General features: G+C 35.4%; 1 long non-coding RNA gene and 1 other non-coding gene across 2 annotated transcripts; both read right to left on the bottom strand.

Moving 5' to 3' along the window:
* On the bottom strand, positions 1–5,572 carry LOC139196474 (uncharacterized). Its single transcript, XR_011581425.1, has 3 exons — positions 4,279–5,572; positions 3,236–3,815; positions 1–446 (listed from the first exon to the last, which is right to left on the bottom strand). It is a non-coding gene; the product is annotated as an uncharacterized lncRNA (long non-coding RNA).
* On the bottom strand, positions 4,256–4,338 carry MIR535C (microRNA MIR535c). Its single transcript, NR_120975.1, has one exon. It is a non-coding gene; the product is annotated as a microRNA MIR535c (primary transcript).
* Positions 5,573–15,201: the final 9,629 nt, after the last annotated feature.

Here is a 15,201-nt window from a genome sequence, read left to right as displayed (position 1 = left end):
CAGAGGAAATGAAATGCTGAAAAAGCATATGATAAAAGAACAAATATCGAGGGACCAATTGTCAGAATATACATAAAATCCAAGTAAAAATAATGCATATTGATATACTAAATTTCGGTTTAAACTCGAAAGGATGTTTGACACCCCACCTCCCAAACCATCAGGTTTCGCATATAATATCCAAGCTGGGAGAGTGTTCTGTTTCAACAATAAAAGCCGGCCTTCATAACGGCGGATCCCAGTTTTGATATGAGCTTGAAGGAGATGCTAAACTAGAAAGGCTGATCCAAAAGTGTTGAATGTTAACAGTATATGTGATGAAGCACAAATGTAAAATCAAATTCTCTTTAATAGTTAAAAGCTGGTTGAAGCAGACGTATCTAGGAAACACTTACTCGGTCTTCAGATTCAACTCCTGGTGATCATTCAAGCACTTCGGAATTACTCTGAACAATATTTAACTATTAAGTGTGAATCAATTCCTGGTGTCAGACTTTGACTCTTGTTAACAATAAAGGCAAGCACATTAAACAGAATAGGTAGAGCAGTAACCACCTAAACGGTAGCAAGGCAAGCACATAAACAGAATAGGTAAAGCAGTAACAACCTAAACAGTAGCAAACTTATCTTCTATAATGTACACCATTCGTATGGTAAGCAGACGCAGAACAAATTTTTCTACCAGAGAAGTTCAGCTTTAAAAGCTCAGCATGGATATAGTGCTTCCAATTTACAAGAAAAATCATTAATAGGCCTTTACATCTTAACGAATAAAAAACCTATAACTGAAACTCCATCAACAAGAAATCTATTAGTCACTTTAGAGACAAACGGAAGCGAATAGGTGAAAATAGATGCACGTGTCCTCCACTGCAAACACATGAGCCAAGTACCAAAAAGAATAGCGAAGATATCATCCGAGTGACATAATAGAAAGTGAGGGTTGGGGAAGGAAAACGTTTTCACATCCAGATTCCACGAAAACAGGAACACAAGTTTTCATAAATCTAAACATGTTGACGATAGCATAAAATTAAGGCTAAGAGTCACCAGAGATGTTTGAAATTTATGCTTAGACATGTTTGTAAATGAGTTTCCTAGAAGGTTCCCTTTGACAACGCAAACAATAAAAAAGAAGTTCCCGAGTGAAGAATTGCACTTGGGAACTGGTTGACAAACCATTTGACAAACCATTATTGGTGTTAAATGGGTTTACAAAACAAAGTTGAGTTTAGATGGCTCTGTACAGAAGAATAAGGCAAGGTTAGTAGCAAAGGGGTATTTCTAGAAGCCTGGATTGGATTTTAATGAGACATTTGCTCCAATTGCAAAACCAGACACCATAAGAACACTGAAGCTCTAGCTGCACAAAGAGGTTCAAGGCAATTGGATGTGAAGTCTGCATATCTCAATGGAGTGTTCCATGAAGAGGTATATGTTGATCAAACTCTTGGATTTGTGAATGAAGGCAAGGAAGACAAGATTCGCAAACTCAAGAAAGCACTATATTGTCTGAAGCAAGCCCGTAGAGCTTGGTATGAAGAAACTGATTCATATTTTTCTCAAAAGCTGGGTTTCACAGAAGTCCTAGTGAAGCCACATTGTATACCAAGACAACTGAGGCAGGTATTCTCATTGTCTCTTTGTATGTGGCTGGATGATATCATTTACACTAGGAGTTCAAATAAGTTGATTTCAAAATTTAAAAGTGAAACGATGAAGCAATATGAGATGACAGACTAGAGATTATTACATCACTTCTTTGGTTTGGGGGTAGTTCAAACTAAGAGTTGCATTTTCTTACATCTGAAGAAATATGCAAAGGCTCTATTGGATAAATTTGGAAGTATTGCAAACTAGTTGCAACTCCACTTGCTGTGAATGAAAAATTGTCTAAAGTGGATGGAAGTAAAATGGCTGATGAAAGTTTGTAAAGGAAGATTGTTGGGAGTTTCTTGTATCTGACTGCTACTAGACCAAACATTATGTTTGCAGCAAACCTACTTGTTAGGTTCATACACTATCCTACCAAGAAGCACATGGGAACTGCTAAGAGGGTAATACGATATATCCAAGGCACCTTGGAGTATGGAATTGCATATGAAAAGGGGAAGAATGTTGTGCTAATTGGGTATTGTGGCAGTGACTGGGTTGGAAGTGAGGATGACATGAGCACTTCTGGATATGACTTTAGTCTAGGATTTGGAGTGTTTTCTTGGGCATTAATCAAGCAAAACCGACTAGCATTATCAATTGTAGAGGCTGAATATGTGAGTGCAGCTGAAGCTACTGTACAAGCAATCGAGTTAAGGTTTGTTCTCTCAGATTTTAGTGAAGAACAAGTTGAACCAACTCAAATTTTGTGTGATAATACCTCTGCCATTGCTATATCCAAGAATCCTATACGTCATCATAAAACCATACATATCAACAGAAGATTTCACTTCATCAAAGATGCATTGCAAGAAGGGGAAATTGATTTGGTGTAATGCAAACACAAAAGCATGGGAAAGGATCGATTTAAGTATTTGAGGAAGGCTTTGAGAGTGATTTCTGCAAAACACCTAGAAGGGAGTGTTGAATTATAAGTGAATTTACAGAAATATGCTCCAAGTGTGTTGTGGAGATGTAATTTCATTAAGTGATAGAGTATGATACTTGTAACTATCTTATAGTGTAGATTACGTGAATGGTTAAGATGAGTTGATGATGTAAGAGAGATGCTCTCTCTCCTATGTGTAACGGTAATATTCCCCCCACATGAGTGGTGCTCACCTAAAACATAACACTCTAACAACTTTACCTCTCCCTTGCAACTACTAGAGTTGCTGTAGAAATATTAGATATACCGGTGAAAGACATTTGGATGAGGACTTAAAGTTGCATGGATTTTAAGCTTAATTTGGTAGGAATGCACTACAAAATATAGATAGAGGTACTTAAAAATGACTATGCAATACATTCGATAGGAAAAGTGTTTACGTAGTGCATTTGTAATGTTTAAGTAGTAGTTTTGTAGCGCTTAAGCAGATGGAGTCGTAGTGTTCCTGTAATGCATTTTTAACAATTGAATCTAGAGTTTCATGATACTTTAGGGTCCCCTCATCCACACTATAACAAGGACACAAAATTAACAATATCAAAAACACGAGTCCATAAAATGAAACTTAGATAATGGAAAATTTCAAGAAAAAAAAATGTTCATGGTGTTATAACAAGCAATCCAAATATATACCTGTTTTTTTTTGGTGAGAAGACTCGTGGGTTCAAACAACGGAAAAGACTTAAGCACCCCATCTTACATAGTCTTCTACGCCTGAAGTTTGAGAAATAAGAGTTTTTTCATCCTTCATATGGGAAAGAGTACAAAAATGACATCAAAAATAGGCAAAAAACTACAACCAACTCACAACCAAGGTAACACCAACAGCCGCAAAATTGCATCCCCAACCTTCACTCTCACACCACCCATACCAAAATTAGCTTTGTATACATTGCCAATTTGCCATTGTCACGGCTATTGCATTAGCAATGTTTCTCTTCATTCTTCAGTCTTCCACTTATTATTAGTAGATAAAAGGAGTGCTCATATCTTTTGCTTCTGTATCCAGTAATGGACGCATTCAATCATATTAACAACAAAATCATGCCCAGTCCATAAGCACATGTTTTTTTGGTTTACTTGATAGCATTACAGTTTACCATTCAATTTAACGATAAAAGGGTGAGAAAATGGTAAAAATACTGGTATGAGCAGGAACAAATAAGGGGAATGGAATACTCATCAACCCAACTCCAGCCATATTCATCCTTTCCTACATTACACAAGAAGTAAAAGTAAAAAGAGTAAAATAAGCACCACCAAAATCAAATTCTGAATCCCAAATAGCAAACAGAACTGAAAGTATTGCTCAATCAGAAAATTTCATTTATTTATCATCATGTACATCAAGAGCATCTAACAATTTTTAGCCTAATTCTAATAAAGTGCAACAATTTATATACCCATTAACCAATTACATTACGACCACATACCAAACATGACTGACAAAAATGATTTACGCATAACTACTGCATTGCAATTACATTAGATTTTCCGAATGTTGAATAATTTTAAAGGGAAACAACACATACTTATTTACAACAAAATGAAGTAAAAACAAATAATATTCTTATCATATGCGAATTTGCATAGTTAGAGATCAAAATCACCTACAAGTTAATATCATATGCCAAAGATAGAGCAGGTGGACCATATGACAAGAAGAGAGAGCACACCTGTAAACAACCATGATCCGTTCATGGGTGATGACAAGCGTGCTCTCTCTCCTTGTCACACAACATCAAACCATAGCTCAAATTAGACATCAGTAGCTACAGAAAAGAGCAGTTTATAATGTTCTAACGATCACAACAATTGTCAAGGAATCCTCCACATGCAATCGAATTTCCACACATAAATTGGGGGAAAATAAAAGGCGAGAAATTAAAATGAACTTTATACATACGAACTATATACACATACATTTACATATATATATAAAATACCAACCATAGATCTAATACCCCCAATAACACAACTGACCTAGATTGTTAGCACAGAAAATTATAGACCTAGAACAGTAGTATCATGATCGACTCCAGAGAAGTCTGACATATACCAGAACTATGGTGCTTGGTTGAAAAATTATCAAGTATGACTGGAGAATATTTAGGACCTACCCTATAATTACAGATCAAGAATGATTTTTCAGTGACGCATAGAACATGAAATTAAAAAGTAAGAACACAACATAATATGCAATATACCATCAGAAACCTCATCTAGAGATTGCTAAGAAAACTATCTACAACCCCAAACCATCTAATTTTCAATAGAAATTAAACTGCTACCCTAGATGTAGAAAATATTCATCATAAATTATACAACACCCAATAAAATGTACAAAGGCTTTGAAGAATTAATGGAAAACTCTAAATATATTTCTTGTGAGCATGGATCTTCTCCATCTTGAAAACAAAGTAAATTTCATCAAATCTAGTACCAAAAGTATAAGCTTAAGTATTATGCTAAATTTCATCAAATAAAAAACTTTTAACCTTAATTCTTACAGATTGGGACTGACGTACAGTAAAGGATAAATTTTCCACGCAGATGTTCCTGGAACATGTAAGCTGAGCTGAATCTAATATTTAACAAAAAAAAATTTCCAATTGTTTCTTAACTATGTATTGGTGCGTGAATAAGTTATTAATTCTGAAGTCAGAAAAGCAACAACAACAACAAAAAACCCAGAAGAAAACAGGTAAAGTCAAACTTAAGCACATGAAAACACACAGAATTCAAGCATGTAATTAAAAAACCCTAGGCTTGCCAAATGCAAACCCTACAAACGAGACGAACACCAAGCCAAAAAATTAAAATGAACAAATAAAATAGCAACATGCAAAGGAAAGAAAACCCCCACTTTCAGGGAAAGAAGCTGCAAAAACCAGTAAGAGAGAGAGTTCCTGAGAAAAATGGAGAACTAGAGAGCCACTTAAAAGCCAAGATACTGCACCCAAAAATAAAAAGGACTAAATAGTGTAAAAATTTGGATTTCTCGAGAAGACCAAGAGATAATAACCTATTATCAATCATAAACAGTATTGCCGTCGATAAGATAAGGAGAAATGAGACTAAAAAAGTGGGTGTATCCGCGTATCATCTTTTTAGCATAATATTTTATATAAAAAATATTAAAAAATTAATTCAAAGTAAGATTTTTTCTAAACTTCTCACCGCCTCATATTATATACATAATATTTTATAATATTATCACAAGAATTGCGTTAAAAACATGAGGTGATTAGGAGTCTATGAACCCATTTTTGGGAGAGTCTCCTTAGCATTTCTTTGTTTTATAATGTTGGCATGGAAACTGTTCTAGAAAGATGAGGTGACGGAGAATCCATAAAGAGTGAGTCACCTTAGTATTTCACATAAAAATTAAACTTGTAAATCGTGTGATGTGTTACTAGTAAAAATTAACACTTAATTAATCATTTATCATCAATAAACACATGATATAATTTAAATTAATAAACCCCTTAATATTTAGAAAAACTAGAAAATGGTTTGAAAACTTTGAGTTTTAACGATAAGGACAAAATAAAAGATAAAGTAAATAGTACTAAGATTGATTTTTTTAGTGTAAAAATGTGATTTTTTTTTAAAATGAACATTATCAGAAACTTTTCGTTAAAATTTTCATATTTAATATTTTCGTATATACAAATATGAAGAAGATAAATTCAGAAGGAATGTCATTGGACACGCAGAGATAATGGATCAACCAAAAACAAATTAATTATTAATTATATATTAAACAAAAGAATTACCACGCATTTTTTTAGTATTAAGTACTATATATCATGATTATGGTTATGGATTTAGACAGGGTACGATTATAAAGTAAAAAGTAAGAAAAATGTACCATCTTTTGTTTTTTGTTTTTTTTTGGTAGAAATGTACCATCTTTTGTTTGGTAACTAAGAAAAGTACCATTTTAGTTTGAAAAGTCGAAAAGGGATCTGTTACATACTTCTTTTACATACAACGAATTTTTTCGATGTAACTGCCATGATGCTATATGATTATTTGATATACAAACTATCAATGTCATTACCTTATACACATGCCTCTTAGAGCAAGTCCAGCCTTACATGTAGGCCGGGGGACAGGGGAGAAGAAAGGGCCCGAGGGCCTGTCAATCAGCTCCAGCCATGAAGAGCCTGAGCTCGTGGAGAAGGCCCGAGCAAGAGGCCTGTCAATTTGTGACAGCCCGGCAACCCGAGCTCCCAGCCCTTTTTTTATTTTTTTCTGTCAGGCACGTGCACCCCACTCGTGCGTGGGGGCGCGTCGCCCGACAACTTTTCAGAAAAGCAGTCCGCTTTTCAGAAGGTCTCAGTTACCGTTGGGAAGCCACGTGGCTTCCCACGGTCCGTTTGATCTCAACGGCTCTTTCATTTGGACCGTTGGATCTCAACGGTAAAAAAAAATAAAAAATCTTATTTAATATCAACCGTTCAATCTGAGATCAACGGTCGATATTAATATGCTTTATAAATAAAGAAAAAATAGTTTTAAAATTAAGAAAAGTTACCGTTGTGACACGTGGCACAATCTGGAGTGTTGGAATTCAAATTTTTTTAAATCCAACGGTAGAGATTAATTATTTGAATAAAAATTAAAAAAAATGGAAAAAATCCGAAAAAATTGTAAAAAATCTGAAAAAAAATTGTAAAAAATTGTTTTTACTTTTCTATAAATACCACTTCTTCTCCATCTACCTTTCACCACAATTTCATATTTTCTCAACTACTTTCAATCAAATTCCTATATTTCTCTCAAAGTTTCAATCCAATTTTTTTCCATAAAATGACTACTGATGCATGTACGAATTGGTCGCTTCTTGAAGATGTTGCGTTGTGCACTAGCTGGGTTGAAGTTACTCATAATTCCCTTACGGATAATGAGATGCAGTTGCGAGAAATATGAAGTTTAATTCATACCAAATTTCTTGAGCAAATGAGTGGGAAAAGAACCAAAGAATCGATGTCCAGTCGTTGGAAAATACTTAGCCATTCCTTTAGTACGTGGAGAGATGCATTGACACAAGCTAGTAGTAATGTTCGAAGTGGGGCAAATTATGCGGATGAGGTAAGAATATATTATAATTATTTGTTTGTATTATTATTTTGTTACCTAATTTGATTATAATTATTTGTTTGTATTATTTATTTGTTACCTAATAATTTCATTATTATTATTTATTTGTATTATTTATTTGTTACCTAATTTCATTATTATAATTATTTGTTTGCATTATTTATTTGTGACCTAATTTCATTATTATTATTTGTTTGCATTATTTATTTGTGACCTAATTTCACTATTATTATTTGTTTGTATTATTTATTTGTGACCTAATTTCATTATTATTATTTGTTTGTATTATTTATTTGTTACCTAATAATTTCATTATTATTATTTGTTTGCATTATTTATTTGTGACCTAATTTCATTATTATTATTTGTTTGTATTATTTATTTGTGACCTAATTTCATTATTATTATTTGTTTGTATTATTTATTTGTTACCTAATAATTTCATTATTATTATTTGTAGCAACTTCAAGCACAAGCATGGTATGCTGCCAAAATCAAATCAAGAAACAAATCATTCACCCAGTGGGAATGTTGGAATATTGTTAAAGATTGTCCTAAATTCAAAGTTATGCCTGTTGGTCCAGAAGTATGCATGAACATCATCCCTCTACACACCACTTTTGTACACAGCACCCCTCCACACTCTACACCCGATCATGGCTCCCATGTTAATGAAAAAGATGGAGAAGAAGTGCCTGAAACGCCCATTCCAGAACAAGCGTCGGGGTCGACCCGTTATCCAATTAGGCCTCTAGGTAAGAAGGCTTCAAAGAGGAAAGGGAGTGCTTCCAAGAATGATTATGGAAAGTACATGCAAGAACTTGCTCGTCAAGGTGAATTGACGTTGGCGCGGGAATTGGCGAAATATGAGGCTGATAAGGCTAGAGATGAGGTAAAAGCTGCAGCTATTCAACAAGCATTTCAAGCTGAACAGAGGGAAAGAGAGCTACTTAGGCAAGAAAGGGAGTTGCTTAGAGAAGAACGAATTACACAACGAGATCGTGACATTATGAACACGCGTTTAGAAGGGATGTCTCCAAATTCTAAATATTTTTGGCAGTCGGAGAAAGCGGATGTGGTGCAAAGGAGGCGTGCAAGAGAAGCGAGATCAAGACAAGATGGTCCTAGCACAACAAGACAAGATGATCCTAGCACCACAGATTGGTTAAGTGGTGAGGAATAGGGTACTTTTGTAATCGGAGCCCATAGTTTTCCAATCACTTTGGGTTGTAATTTATTATTTATGTTGTTTCCATGTAATCGGAATTTGGTACTTTTGTAATCGGAATAGGGTTTTATTATTTATGTTGTTTCCATAATAAAATTACATAAACATACCAAATAATTCACACCAAATAAAATTACATAAACATACGAAATAATAAAAAACTCACTACAAAAAACACACCAAATAAAATTACATAAACATACCAAATAATTCACACCAAATAAAATTACATAAACATACGAAATAATAAAAAACTCACTACAAAAAACACACCAAATAAAATTACATAAACACACCAAATACAAACAAACATACTAAATAAACTTAAGTATCTTCAGCTTGTTTCAATGCCCACTGGTGCTCTATCAAGTCAATTTGTCGATCATTGTGCATAGATGACCTTTGAAGTGCAGTATATTGTTGAATGACCCTTTCATTGTAACGTCCATCCCTTTCTAATGGCTCGTGTTGCATAGGTTCTTCGGTGGCATCATGCGCCCAATATATCTGTGTTCTTGAATTGTTCATCGTGTCTGACTCTGGCTCATATTCATCAACCGCATCATAATCGAACTCATCTTCCACAATCATGTTGTGAAGAATGACGCACGTCATCATGATGGATCGAAGTGACTCTACATCGAACATTCTGGCAGCACCCCTGACGATCGCCCAACGAGCTTGAAGGATACCAAAACAACGCTCCACATCCTTCCTGCACCCCTCTTGACAGCTTGCAAAGTGTTTTTCCTTTGCACTTCACGGACGTGGCACTGTTTTGACAAATGTTTCCCACCGTGGGTAAATGCCGTCAGCTAGGTAGTATGCCCCGTCGTACCTACGTCCGTTGACGACGTACGTGACTTTTGGTACCTTTCCTTGCAGGACGTCGTTGAACACTGAGGATTGGGCAAGGACGTTGAGATCATTTTGAGCCCCCGGAACCTCGAAAAAGGCATGCCATATCCATGTATCAAAAGATGCCACTGCATCCAAAATGATAGATTTTGATCCTTTTCTGTCCCCATATGCGCCTTGCCATGCACTTGGACAGTTTTTCCACATCTAGTGCATACAATCGATGCTTCCTACCATCCCAGGAAAACCTCGCATCTCGCCCTTCTTCAAAAGCCTTTGCAAGTCTCTGTGAGTAGGTTTTCGGAGGTACTCTGTGGTGTACAAAGATTCGACTGCTCCGCAAAACCTCATTAGGGCCTCAAGAATGGTTGATTTCCCCATCCTCGTTATCTCATCCACTTGGTCTGCAGATGCTCCATACGCAAGCATCCGCAATGCAGCAGTGATTTTTTGCTCAGGTAGGAGACCCATAACACCACAAGCATCCTTCTTTTGCACAAAGTAAGAATCATGGTTGCAAACATCAGTCATGATTCTGTTGAACAAATGTCGTTCCATTCTAAAACGACGTCTGAAGTACGTATCAGGAAATGCACTGTTATGGACAAAGTAATCGTCCAACAGCTCTTCACCCCGTCGCTGCCTGCTTCTATCAAGGTTTCTTGAACGGTTGGGCATGCATATCTGAGCAACAGTCTGGACAACTCGACGGGAATGTGAGGCTCTGGCCATTCTTGTTTCGTCATCTCTCCTTCTACGCTCCTCATCCTCTTCCATCTCATTTTCGGCTATCTGAAGGTTGAACATTCCTTCAGATTAGTTAAACAATTCTTCCTCTTGCTGATCGATTTCCCACATCATCCTTAATGAAGAAGAAGACATTGTAATGATGAATGGTGAAGAAGAAGCAGAAACTATGAATAATGAGATAGAGATGTTGAGAAAATTGGTGTGAGATTTGTGAGGATGGATGGTGGATTATATGGACGATTCAGAAAGGATTGAATTGTAGATAAGGCCACGTGGCATGCCGTCATTCGTTAAAAATCTGATCGAAATCTATCCTCAAAGATTCTGAAAAGATAATGACACGTGGCACGATCGTATTGGATAAAAATCTTATTGAAATCGATCTCCAATAATTATCTTTTCAGATAATGACACGTGGCGCAATTTTGAACGAGTTAAAATCTGATCGAAATCTATCGTCAAAGATTCTCAAAAGATAACGACACGTGGCACGATGACATTGGATAAAAATCTTATCGAAATCCATTACTAAATAATTGTTTTTTTATAAAATGACACGTGGCGCAACGAGAACGATTTAAAAAATCTTATCCGAAATTACAAATAATTTTATTTTCTATTATTTAAACAAACAAAAAAAACTAATATTTTATTGCCTATTGCCAGGGGGAGGGCTCCAAGGGTGGAGATGCAAATGGCAATTACTGTTCATTAATGGTAGTTACTATTCATTCAAGGCAGTTACTGTTCAAAATGGTAGATTCAATAGTGGATTGCCAGGGGGAAGGGCTCCATGGGTGGAGTTGCTCTTATTAATAAAGTATAAAAGAGTCATGATAATGAAATCACTCCACCTTAGATAATGACATTGTATCTCCCTTGATTTCCTAATCGGACCATTGGATTTTGATTCAAAGACTACAGTTATTATAATTTTTAAAGGGACCCTCTGTTTGTAACCATTAAATCAAAATCTAACGGTCCAGATCCCGGACTAGATGGATTTGGTGGAAATGGCCTAAAAAGTCCATCACTAGTCTTATGACACGGTCAAAAACTGAACACGTGTACATCTGTCCCAATATATCTATGATCAACATTAAACTCTGCAGACGAAAATGGTTCAAGCTAGGGCAACTAAATTTTGGAGAAATCTTTTATTGCAACTCAAATATTGTAGACGAGAATCCCTCGCGTTCAATAAATATTTATTATGTTGTGAATTGATGATAGGAGAGTTCTTTTTTTCTTTTCTTTCAAATATAGAGTTTTTATTGTAGACAAACATTTTACGTGATACAAGTTAATGATACAATTTTATGTATAAGTTTTTTGAATCATTGATACAAGGAAACACATTCACAGTTTTAGTAAAGTACGAAAACGAAAGAAACTTAAATGGTCGGGTGATGAGGGTACATGTTATAGTGTGTTGGTGGTGAGCCGGATCCTTTTCTTGGGGATCCTAGGGATCCTGCGATCGTGTCCGTTCATCGTACATCGTGCGATCAATTTTCGTTAAGTACTATTTATATTTAATTTTATATTTTAAAATGATTTATGATCGCATGATGTACAATGAACGAACACGATCACGAAATTCCTAGGATCTCCAAAAAAAGAATCCGGCGAGGGATCCTTTTCCATGTTTGTGATCAAACTTAATGGTTGAATTCGGTTCGTCCTTGTGTTGGATGTTGTGTCTCTTTCTCTATGGTGCTTAAGGATCAATTCAAAGAATGAGGATCATCTCCAAATCCTTCAATCACATCCGTGTATCGTATATCGTGTAATAAAAAATCATTGTAATTTTTTTATTTAAAATTAAATATAAACAGTATCTGATAAAAACTGACCGCACAATATATGATGAATGGATGTGATTGGAGGATCTCTGAGATCTTCACAAACATGATCTAGAGAGGATCCTCATTCCACTTCAAACGCCTAAAATTGTCCTTTGACCTTGGTGTAACCTTGACTAGCAATAGGGACTTGGATCCTCTCTTGAGCCCAAGGAAATGATCCTCTTGACCAAAGGACTTGGACTGTTGGATGAAAATCCAACGACTATAATTATTATAACTTTAAAGAGACCTCATGTTTGTAGCCGTTGGATTTTCATCCAACGGCCTAAGTACTTTGGTCAAGATGATCATCTCCTTGGGCTCAAGAAAGGATCCAAGTCCTAGCAATAGTAGTGTTGCATACAGAGGATGATTCTCTTCCTCCTAATCTCTTTTTCCTTTCCTTATTTTCTACTTTTTTTTTTAACAAACGATATTATCTACACTACAGGGAAGGGGACGGGCTTAGCCTCATAATGGGCTAGCAATAATGTGGTTCAAATTCACCTTTGACGAGAATCAAACTTAGAGGACAGAAGAGAATGAGATGAGAATAAAAGATGAGTGAATCCTACTTTATTGCGTATTACTATATCCTATTTTATGTCCTGTATAACTTTACTGCCCTATTCATCAACTATAGGATAAGGTTGCAGGTGAGGAAAGTTGATGCCTCCGACCTTTTGAGGTATGTGGATTTTACAAGGTGTTAATGACTATTTGTCGATAAGGTTGTAGGCAGAAAGGGATCCTTTCCGGATTCCTTTTACCAAATTTACCAAATCAATCAATTCGAACCTTTGAAATTTAATCCAATGACCAAAGTTATTATAACTTTAAAGGGGTCTCATATTTGTAGTCATTTGATCAAATTTCAAAGATCGGATTAATTGATTAGGTGGATTTGATGGAAGGGATCCAGAGAGGATCCTTTTCCGTTGTAGGCATTTCCACACTGATTAGTGGTTACCTGTTGATGCATGTGGATTTTACTACATATGAATGACTTAGGGTCACGTGTTGATAAGGTTGTAGCCCATCTTTATTTTAGTTAGGAAAAAGGATTCTGTAATCGTATCCGTTCATTGTACATCGTGAGATCAAATTTCGTTAAGTATTATTTATATTTAAATTTTAAATAATTTCTGACCGTACGATATACAATGAACGGATATGATTGCGTGATCCCTAGGATTCCTAGAAAAAGGATATCCTTTTCCTTTAGTTAGTGATTGCATATTGATGTAAGTGGGTTCTACTTCCACAACGTTGAAATGACTTAAAGAGCCACTTGCACAATTGGCCCTAGGGTAATGTCTCAAAATGTTTTTCTTTCATTGGACTTTGGGTTGTTAAAACTCTTTAAAAATTTTGTTTTCCAAAAAAAAAAAAAAAAAAAAAAAAAAAGACTCTTAAGCTTTTTAGTGTTCATGGCAATGTCGTCAGCAGGAAATCTTCTAACGTACTAATTAATTAAATTTCGATCCTATTTCTACCATCCCCACATGGGAGCCTCTATCACATTCAGAAAACTCTAAAATAGTTCAGGTTTTTCAATCAAAACTCAACAACATAGTAAGAATGTAAAAGTTGTGTATGTGAGAGTGAGAACATGAAAGCCACCATCAAGTTTTTAGTCTGTACATAAGTAATTCTAGCTACATTTCAACATAAACTCACTTGTTATTTTCATTTTTATTTAATTATTACATGATATAAATTCGTAATTCAACTTTAGATGAAAGACGATTATCACATGTCAAATACCAACTACGATAACAACTCTTACTATCTTTGAAGCGAAATACATTAATTAAAAGAAATTGTACCGAGACATCGAACTGGGTTTGTGCCCAACGCATTGGCAGTCTTCCCGCGTCTTGGTGGCCATTGAAGAACACGTGGCATCAGTAGCTTTCTTCACCTGAAAATTGGCTTTTGCAGCTTTCATATAATGTTGGCCGCTTCACTTGTTGCACTGCTTTTGTCTTTTGAAGCTCCGTTGACAAAACTTTTAATTAAATTTAATTCTCACAAATATATCCCACATTATAATTCATAGTTTTTACTTCCTTCCTTCAAATCACCATAATCTCATTTCTCAATCTCTCAACATTCAGAAATTGTTCTAATTTTATTCAACTTGGAGATGATGATGATGATGATGACCCCAACTTCTGTAAGTCCCTCTTTGCAATAGCTCTCTTAAAGTTTATGGAGTTCCGGTTCCGTAGTATGATATTCACTTTCTTCCTGCAGTAAATTTCGGACCCTCGTTTTCTCCTTCTGCACTTTTTATTTTCTTGATCTTCCTTTGGTTTACTCAAGTCCAGTTTTTTTTTTTTTCATTTTCTTTGTACTGATGCGGCAGAATTTGGTTTTTGAATTGGTTTATGTGCCTTTTTTTTACACAATGATTATGTGGCTTTTTAATGTCTCATCTTAAGAGCAAAGAATGATGAATGCCTACCCTTTTGAATTTTAATTATTTTGGTTTGCATTGTTCTTGTTATTTCCTCTTGCATTCAGATATCTCACAAGGACCCAACGAGAAGGAGCTTCTTTAGTTGCAGTTTCCTTTCTACCATTGCTATGCTTTCTGCAGTTCTCTTCTTTGGGAGCCAATTTGTTGTCACAGGTTATAAAGAGCCAATTTGTTTTAACTAAACATTTAAAAAACGTGGATATGTTGTTCATGGAGGGCTTTAAGTTAAGGGATCCCTATTTTATTATTATTATTGTTTTTATAAAAATGGGAATAAGTTGTAGGCCCACACCACATTGAAGTTTAGCGATCCAAATAATCT

Source organism: Malus domestica, chromosome 05, assembly GCF_042453785.1.
Source record: "Malus domestica chromosome 05, GDT2T_hap1".
In the NCBI taxonomy this organism is placed as follows: Eukaryota; Viridiplantae; Streptophyta; class Magnoliopsida; order Rosales; family Rosaceae; genus Malus; species Malus domestica.
Note: the sequence above shows the minus strand (reverse complement) of the source record. Positions and strands in the feature narration are given on the sequence as shown.